This window comes from Meleagris gallopavo, chromosome 4 (assembly GCF_000146605.3).
Source record: "Meleagris gallopavo isolate NT-WF06-2002-E0010 breed Aviagen turkey brand Nicholas breeding stock chromosome 4, Turkey_5.1, whole genome shotgun sequence".
In the NCBI taxonomy this organism is placed as follows: domain Eukaryota; kingdom Metazoa; phylum Chordata; class Aves; order Galliformes; family Phasianidae; genus Meleagris; species Meleagris gallopavo.
The window spans coordinates 58,895,294-58,902,950 of NC_015014.2; the positions used below are offsets into that span (position 1 = coordinate 58,895,294).

A 7,657-nucleotide genomic window follows, 5' to 3' on the forward strand; every position below is an offset into this window, starting at 1 on the left:
AAAAGCAGGTCATTAAGATGCAGTGAACACTCTCTAAATCAAGAGCTAATCAGTAGTGATGAATATAGCCTTCAGGGCTAGTGTTTGAGCACGAGCTAGAGAGTTTCTTTAACAAGAAAAAGTCCTGGAATGGTGCTGCTCGGAGACAGGAGGGCTGGTGATATTTGTGAGGTTTCATACTTAATAAATATTTTATATTGTCTTCATGGTTTCAAGCCTACTTTGAAGCTTGGAACTTAAACTGCTCACTTTCATACGTGGGTCTGATTTCAGCACTGAGAATAAGCTGTTCTCTCTTCTTATTGAAACTGATAATTGGTAGTGCATTGTCCTGGCTAACAATCTTATCCTAAAATCTCTTTAGAATTGAGGTTTTTTGCTTTTGGGATGAAAGATACACAAGTTGAATTACTTCTGCCTGTAAAGGTAGTTTTCTTATCAAGTAAACAGGATTTAAATCGTTGTCTGGCATCCTGAATCTGTGTACTGTATTTTATATTTGGAAGACTGTTTTTTACTATTCACTTCAAAGGTGAAGTCAGTCTGTGAGTCCAGTGTTTCACGCGCTTAGCTTTCTGGGGATTGCTGCTGTAAAACAGAATCATTGTATATGCTGTTATTAGCAGTGAGGTTTTTTTGAGCTCCTTGAACTTGTAGTTGCTACAGTATAACACAGAGAAAACATTATTTGGTCTTGCTTAGATAAAATCCAATAGTACACAAAATGGAGAGTGATGTGCAGATGCAGGCAGTTGTGACTTAAGTAGGGCTCTAATGTGGTCAAGCAGAGTGGAAGCAGTAATGGAGAAGCTGCTTCTTGCATGAGTAAGCTATATTTTGCCTCCTGAGATGTAGTGCTACTGTAACAGAAAGAACTGTTGCAAACAAGAGAATGTCTGCTTTCTAGCTCAGAGCGGGTGCTTTGGTTTTCCCTGATTGGTCAGCTGAATCATACCATAATATCAGATGGTGTTCTGGTTTGGTTGGATAAATCTGTATTAATCACAATGACTAAAATGCTCTTTTGCTTAAGAGTAAGGTTTCTGGAGCTGAAAGAATCTGATAACTGCTAGAAAAATTATTCTAAGGAATAGTTTATTATTTTGTGCCATGAGCAGTGTATTGTGTAGAATGGCTTTTTTGTTTATGAAGTTATTTTCAGAGAAGGTACTGGAAGAATTTTGTCTTTATCATCGTTTTAGCCTTTAATTTTTTATGTCCTAATGTAACTGAAACATCGAGTCAATTTTATTACCCAGCTTGAAGCATCTGAAGGCATTTAAGACTGAAGAGATAAAAATTGTGGTGGAATGGCTGTGAATTTCATAACTCCAGTGTAGCTGTTGATAGTAGGGATGACTATGTACTAACCTAGTAGCTTTTAAACCAGTCTTCAGTTGCCAAGGATGAGTAACATCTTCCCACCTCATTGGTTACTCAGTAATGTTAGGTACGTAGTGATGAGTAGTAGCCATGCAATATGGTTAACCATATGCTTAACTTTCATACTCATTACAGTAGAGTTTCTGGCTGTATTTTCCAAAGCGCAGCTGGTGTTTAGTTGCCTACATAGATAAACAAGCTTAAACAGGTAAGGCAGTTAAAAACAAAAAACTTTGTAAAGTGCTTGGCCTATTACTTTGGAGGGTGCTCTTCTACTTTTCATTAGGTACTGAAGGGAGGAAGAAGTTGTAGCTAATGTTGGCTGTCAGAGGAAGTAGTTGATTATGGCACTCATTGGAAATTAGTGTGTTGTTTTATGTAGACAGCAATTTTCCACGCTCTGCTCTGCAGTTTTCTTCTCATCTGTAGACAATATCTTGATTTAAAAGACAAGTTGAAGTGTGTAAGAGGGACAAATTCTGAATTTTATCATGGAATGTCTGATTTTTACTCTGTGAAAACCAGAAAATACTGTGTAGTAACTGTCTTTTTCTTTTCCTTTAAACTAGAATCCTGCAATTGCTGACATCTATACTGAGCACGCCCATCAGGTTGTAGTTGCCAAGTATGCTCCCAGTGGATTCTACATAGCGTCTGGAGGTAACGTATCAGTGTGTGTGCTGGCCAGGCTGTATGGACAGACCTGTTGAAGTCCTTCACACAGAACTTAATGACACAACAGAAAGTAGTTAATCTTCTACGTTATGTGCAGACTGTATGTAACCAATGTGACATGGTTTGGTGAAATTGAGTGAGGAGGGAAGGACGTCTGTAAGTGTTCATTAAACCTCTTTCTAGAACTGTAAGATCAGTGACATGCTTGGTCTTTTCAAAATAAAGTTTTTTCTGATTTAAATACTGAAGACAACCTTACAAACATAAAATGTCTAGTGTTAAAGAGGGGAAAGAAAGCTTGGCATAATGAATGATGTTTGTGCATGCAGCAGAATGAAAAGTTAGTTCTGAAATGCAGAGCTACTGTTCTTTTGTTCTTAATACGCTTTGGTACTTTAAGGATGGGGGAGGGATTCTAGAACAGTGTATTCTCCTTTCCTTTCCCTCCCCCTTTCTTCCTGACAGATCTTGGCAAGACTTGGCATCATTTTTCTTATAGTTGTAACATGAACTAAAAAAGACTCACTGGTAAGTTAGCAGGGAAGGAGACTGATTCTCAGTTTCTGTGTAATACATATGAATCAGTATCTGAGAATGGGTAGCTTGAGTTTACCTGGATTATCAGCAGGAATAGTTGCAGTTCTTTATGATTTGCAAAAAACTAAACAAACCCATGTTAGTAGAAGCTTTCTTCAAGTAATTGATCCCTTTCTGAACTGTTAACACAGTCGAAGAATATTAAGAAACATGTAGTAGTATATTTATTAAAAAGGAATTGTCTTCAATTCATGTATTCTTCAAATCTGCTTGCTGTTGTCAATTAAAAAGGCTTGAAAAGCAAGTAATGGTCCAAAATACAGCAAGGATTTCTGCTTTTAGGTAATGTATGAGTTACTATTGCTGAAAACAAAACATTCTGAATATGAGTCCCCATAGGGAGTCCAGACTCATGTAGTGGTCAGTAGTAAGGAAATTTCTCTCAGCGACATAAGGGGAAAAAGTTTTTGAATGTGTAAAATATCTCAGTTCTTTCTTGCTTGGTTTCTTGCATATCTGAAAGCTGTATTAGAATACATCTCTTATGCATACTGAGGAAGCTTTGAGAACGCTCTTAAGGCAGCCTTATGGTTTTTTTGTGTGTGAGTTTTTTTTTCTCCTCGTCTGAAAGGAACCAAAGCCATTCTTTTCTTGGCTCAGTCTTTTGTGTGGAGTGTATGTTGAACTGAGTACCTCCTTACAGTCCAGTTTGCATTCTGGATAGACTTGGTGCTCTAGATTTGTGCCATACTCAATTACTATCTTTTGATTCTTGTGGCATTTTAGACTTTCGGTCGCCAGTAAAAGAGCAGTTAATATATACCTAACTTCAGAAGATGTCTGCCGTTAGTGATTAGCATTAGGAAACTCCTTGCTTCCAGGGAAGTGTTCAGTTGGCTTTTTTTCACTTGTCTATTTTTAATCCCATTAAACAAGCTTAGGCTGCAATATTTCTTTTAAAAACTGTCCTCCATATATCAATTACAAATAGTTTGGTATTGCTGAGCATGGATTCTGAAGATAGTATCAGACTCTTTAAGCTGTTTCTAAGTATAACATGTAAGATTCAGTTCTCTATAAATTTGCATCAGCCATTCAGTCTGCATTAATACTTCATGTGCCTGATGAGACAGACTTTTGGCAATATGCTTTGTGGGTTTATGGTAATTTCTCCTCTGTGGTATTCCCCATTACTACATCTCTGTTATGACTACAGATTTAAAGCTGTGTGTATCCTTTCTGTTAATAGATGGAACGATCAGATTTTGAAGTCCAAATTTAAAGAGAGCAACTTATTGTAATAGAATCTAAAATAAAGCATTCTGAATCTGTCCTCTTAGCATAAGTGAAGGTGATCCCACAGTCAGGTACCAAAGATACAGGGGTGCTATGTATCTAAGCTAGACTATAATGATGTACTGATAAATGGTGAGCAGAATTCAAAGGAGCTATGCTGTGGTGAAAGATGTTCCTTTAGCACATAGCTTATTCTTAAATAGTGGCCTTTATAAAGAGTTCTTTATGCACAAGATCTGCTATGTTTGTAGGTTTTGTTGCAGATGTACCATAGCAATTGCTCTTGAACACAAGTGAGTTCAAGGATACTTATAGGAAATAAGGACCAAGGAAGCTTTTGTTACATTATCTTAAAGTGTTAGTCTGTGTTTGCTGCTTATCATTAGCACTTTTTGATATTCTCTTAGATTTCTTTGTAGTAATCTAGATGCTGCATGTGGATACCTGCACATTTAAGTGTGTACGTGCTTTTGTATTGAGAAGATATGCAAATGAATATGCATGAATAAGTTTTAGTAGCATAGACCTCTTTGTACCTTGTATTTACATGCAAAGCAGGTTTACTTTAAAGGTTCAAGGTGCAAAAGAAATATGAATTGTAGAATCATAGAATCCTTAGTGTTGGAAGGGACCTCTGAAAGCCATCTAGGTCCAACTCCTCTGCAATGAACAGGGACAACACAGCTAGATCAGGTTGCCCAGTGCTTTATCCAGCCTCACCTTGAAAGTCTCCAGGAACAGGGCATCAACCACATCACTAGGCAGCCTGTTCCTGTGCCTGACCACCCTCACTGTAAAAGATTTTTTTCCTTATATCTAACCTAAATCTATCCTCCCTGAGCTTGAAACCATTTTCCCCTGTTCTGTCACCACAGACCCTGCTAAAAAAATGTCCCCTTCTTTCCTGTAGCTCCCCTTTAGATACTGTAGGCAGCTCTCAGGTCACCTCGCAGCCTTCTCCAGGCTCAGCAGCCCCTGCTCTCTCAGCCTGTCCTTGTCTTGGAATTCGTAATTACCTCTCCTACATCAGCCACTGTGCACCAGATTCCTTTCTTATTGTGGATGGCTTACATCCCAATGAAGTATGGGTAAGCTATCTTGTAGTTGGTAAAGGGTTTATTTTTTTATTCTAATTTTGTTTAGTAACAGGCACTTAACATGCAAATTCTTACTCTTTCTTGCTGTGTGACTTTTTTTCATGTGTTCTCAAAAGATCATTCCTTGTGTTGTATTTATTGCTGTATATTTTGAACATCAATATCTGGTTAAAAGCATGATTCAGTGAAACAGATGTAGTCTTCAATGTTCCTAAATCAAGCTGTTTGTAATCACTACAGTAGGATGGGATTGATCCTTAGTACAAATGTTCAGTTTAGCTGAAACTTTGTGTCCTGTGAGCTTGCTGAGTCATGACTATGTCATGCTGGAACCACAGTAGTTACATTCTACTTTATTATGGCAGATGTCTCTGGAAAGCTGAGAATCTGGGATACTACACAGAAGGAACACCTTCTGAAGTATGAGTATCAGCCATTTGCAGGAAAAATAAAGGACCTTGCCTGGACTGAAGACAGCAAAAGAATTGCTGTGGTTGGAGAAGGAAGGGAAAAGTGAGTAATTCTTCTGTTTGTGTCTTTGTGTATTTCTATATGTCTGTATGTAAGTAGTCACAGTGTAAACCTTTGTATGCCAGCAAAGCACGTTCTTTATAGACAGCTTTTAATTCTTTGAGTGAGGTAAACCATGACTTTCCCTGTTCAAGATGTTCTGTTCTGCAGCAAAATTCTTTATGCAGTATTCAACAGCTGTAGAACTACTTGGTAAATATGGTTCTGTTAGAATCTTCCCAGTTTAAAATTATGTGGGTATTGCTTGTTTTGGTGATGATATGTTAAATTATATCTTTCACTGTGACTCCTGAGGGATTTCTTTGTATAATTCAGATCAAGGAGGAAAGGAAGGCTATAAGATTGAAGATACTATTGAATAAGAGTGAAAAATAAAGAGAAATGTGTTAGAATTTTCTCCCTTACCAGCACTCCTATATTTTAAGTAGTATTATGCTAATTAAAAGAAAATTGCAACAGTTGTCCTTGACTCGTTAGATGAGGTGTCTGTTACCAGGACAGAGTTTGTGACTGACAAATTTGTGTGTCTTTAAAGACTGTAAAGCAGTTCACAGACCCCCTGATAGTGTTGTACCTAAAATATAGTGCAGTCCTGTTTCCCTCACTTCCTGCACCATTTCTTAACTCTATCATTTACTGTGTCCTGATACTAGTGAGAGATTTATTGACTCAGTTTCTCCATCCATTTCACCTGGTGCTTGGTGGATACATTTGCTTTTCTACTTTAAGAAGCTGAACTGTTTCATATTAGAAATATATACTTCCAATCTAGAATCTTAAGTGATTCTACAGAACCTATTTTTAGTAGATATGCTCTGGAAGATTAATGCTCTTGTAGTGATTATATTGAATTAATTTAAAATAAAAACTGGCAAAAAAAAAAAAGCTATTTTGATTCCTTAAATCTTAAATAGTGCTGTAAAAGTGATGGTACTCAATCTAGACTAAATAATCAGAAAGCTGATCCAGTGTGTTATCCTAGCTCTTTATATTCTGTGTAGTGACTGGACAGTTGGGAAACCTTTGTGCTGTCTTTCACAAACCGACAAACTCACTGACAAGTATCTTCTGATTCTCTGTTCTGGATCAACCAATCTCTCCTCATGAAGATTAGCTTCCATCTCCAGCAAGATCTCAAATTTCCTCCGGGGAACTACAGTGTACTTGGATGAGATTAATGAGATGACCTAATTTCTTTTGAGCACACTTAAATCTGCTCTTCGTAGATGATCAAGTTGTTAATCTGCATGTAACTTTTATGAATTATATGTTTGTCTAGATTTGGAGCAGTATTCCTGTGGGATAGTGGTTCTTCTGTTGGTGAAATCACTGGGCACAACAAAGTGATCAACAGCGTGGACATAAAGCAAACAAGACCTTATCGTCTAGCAACTGGCAGTGATGACAACTGTGCTGCTTTCTTTGAGGGACCTCCATTCAAGTTCAAGTTTACACTGAGTGTGAGTTTAAGCTTAGTTGTGGCTCTGTTAAACTTTCCAAGTTGACTGAAAGCTTTCCAACAAAATTCCAGTCTGAACTGTTAAAACAGTTAAAAAAGTTCTCAGTTTCCTCTTTTGAGCCACGATTGGCATTAAGTCACTGTCTAGAGCCCATGTTTAAGTTATAACTGAAGGCTTGATTCAGGCTGACAAAACTAAAATAAACCATTGCTTCAGGTTTTCTTCTTAATAGCTTCATATGAATTTTAGCTTTGCTTTCTTTTTTGTAACATAAGTTAACAGATGTTTTCATCTGTTTAGTGATGCTTGCTGAGCTCTGCTACTTGATGTAGATGCACGTAGTGTTTCTGAATACTCTCCAAGGTGCTTTATTCATGAATTGTGAGTGGAATGTTGCAATCTCCTTAAGGTTGCATGAATCTGAAATCCCAATGCAGCTTTGAAACAGTGAGGAGAGGTGGTTTAAAATATAACTGATATCTGCTATAAGAGTTGGATATATAATTTCTGTGGTCTGTGTTCTGTTCCTTCTTATTTTCTGTTTTTTAATTGTATTAATTGAAATCTTTTATGTAAATGAAACCAAGCCTGGGACTGCCATACTTAAGAAATCCATCACTGCTCGAGGCCAAAAGCAACTTCTGTTTTTGCAGCTTTTTTTTAATGCCACAGAACCTA

The 7,657-nt window shown here is 37.3% G+C and overlaps 1 long non-coding RNA gene across 1 annotated transcript; it reads left to right on the forward strand.

Annotated features, from left to right (window-relative positions):
- The first annotated feature begins 1,923 nt into the window (after positions 1–1,923).
- Positions 1,924–7,208, forward strand: LOC104910833. The gene is made up of 3 exons (XR_793463.3): positions 1,924–2,043; positions 5,354–5,501; positions 6,799–7,208. It is a non-coding gene; the product is annotated as an uncharacterized LOC104910833 (long non-coding RNA).
- Positions 7,209–7,657: the final 449 nt, after the last annotated feature.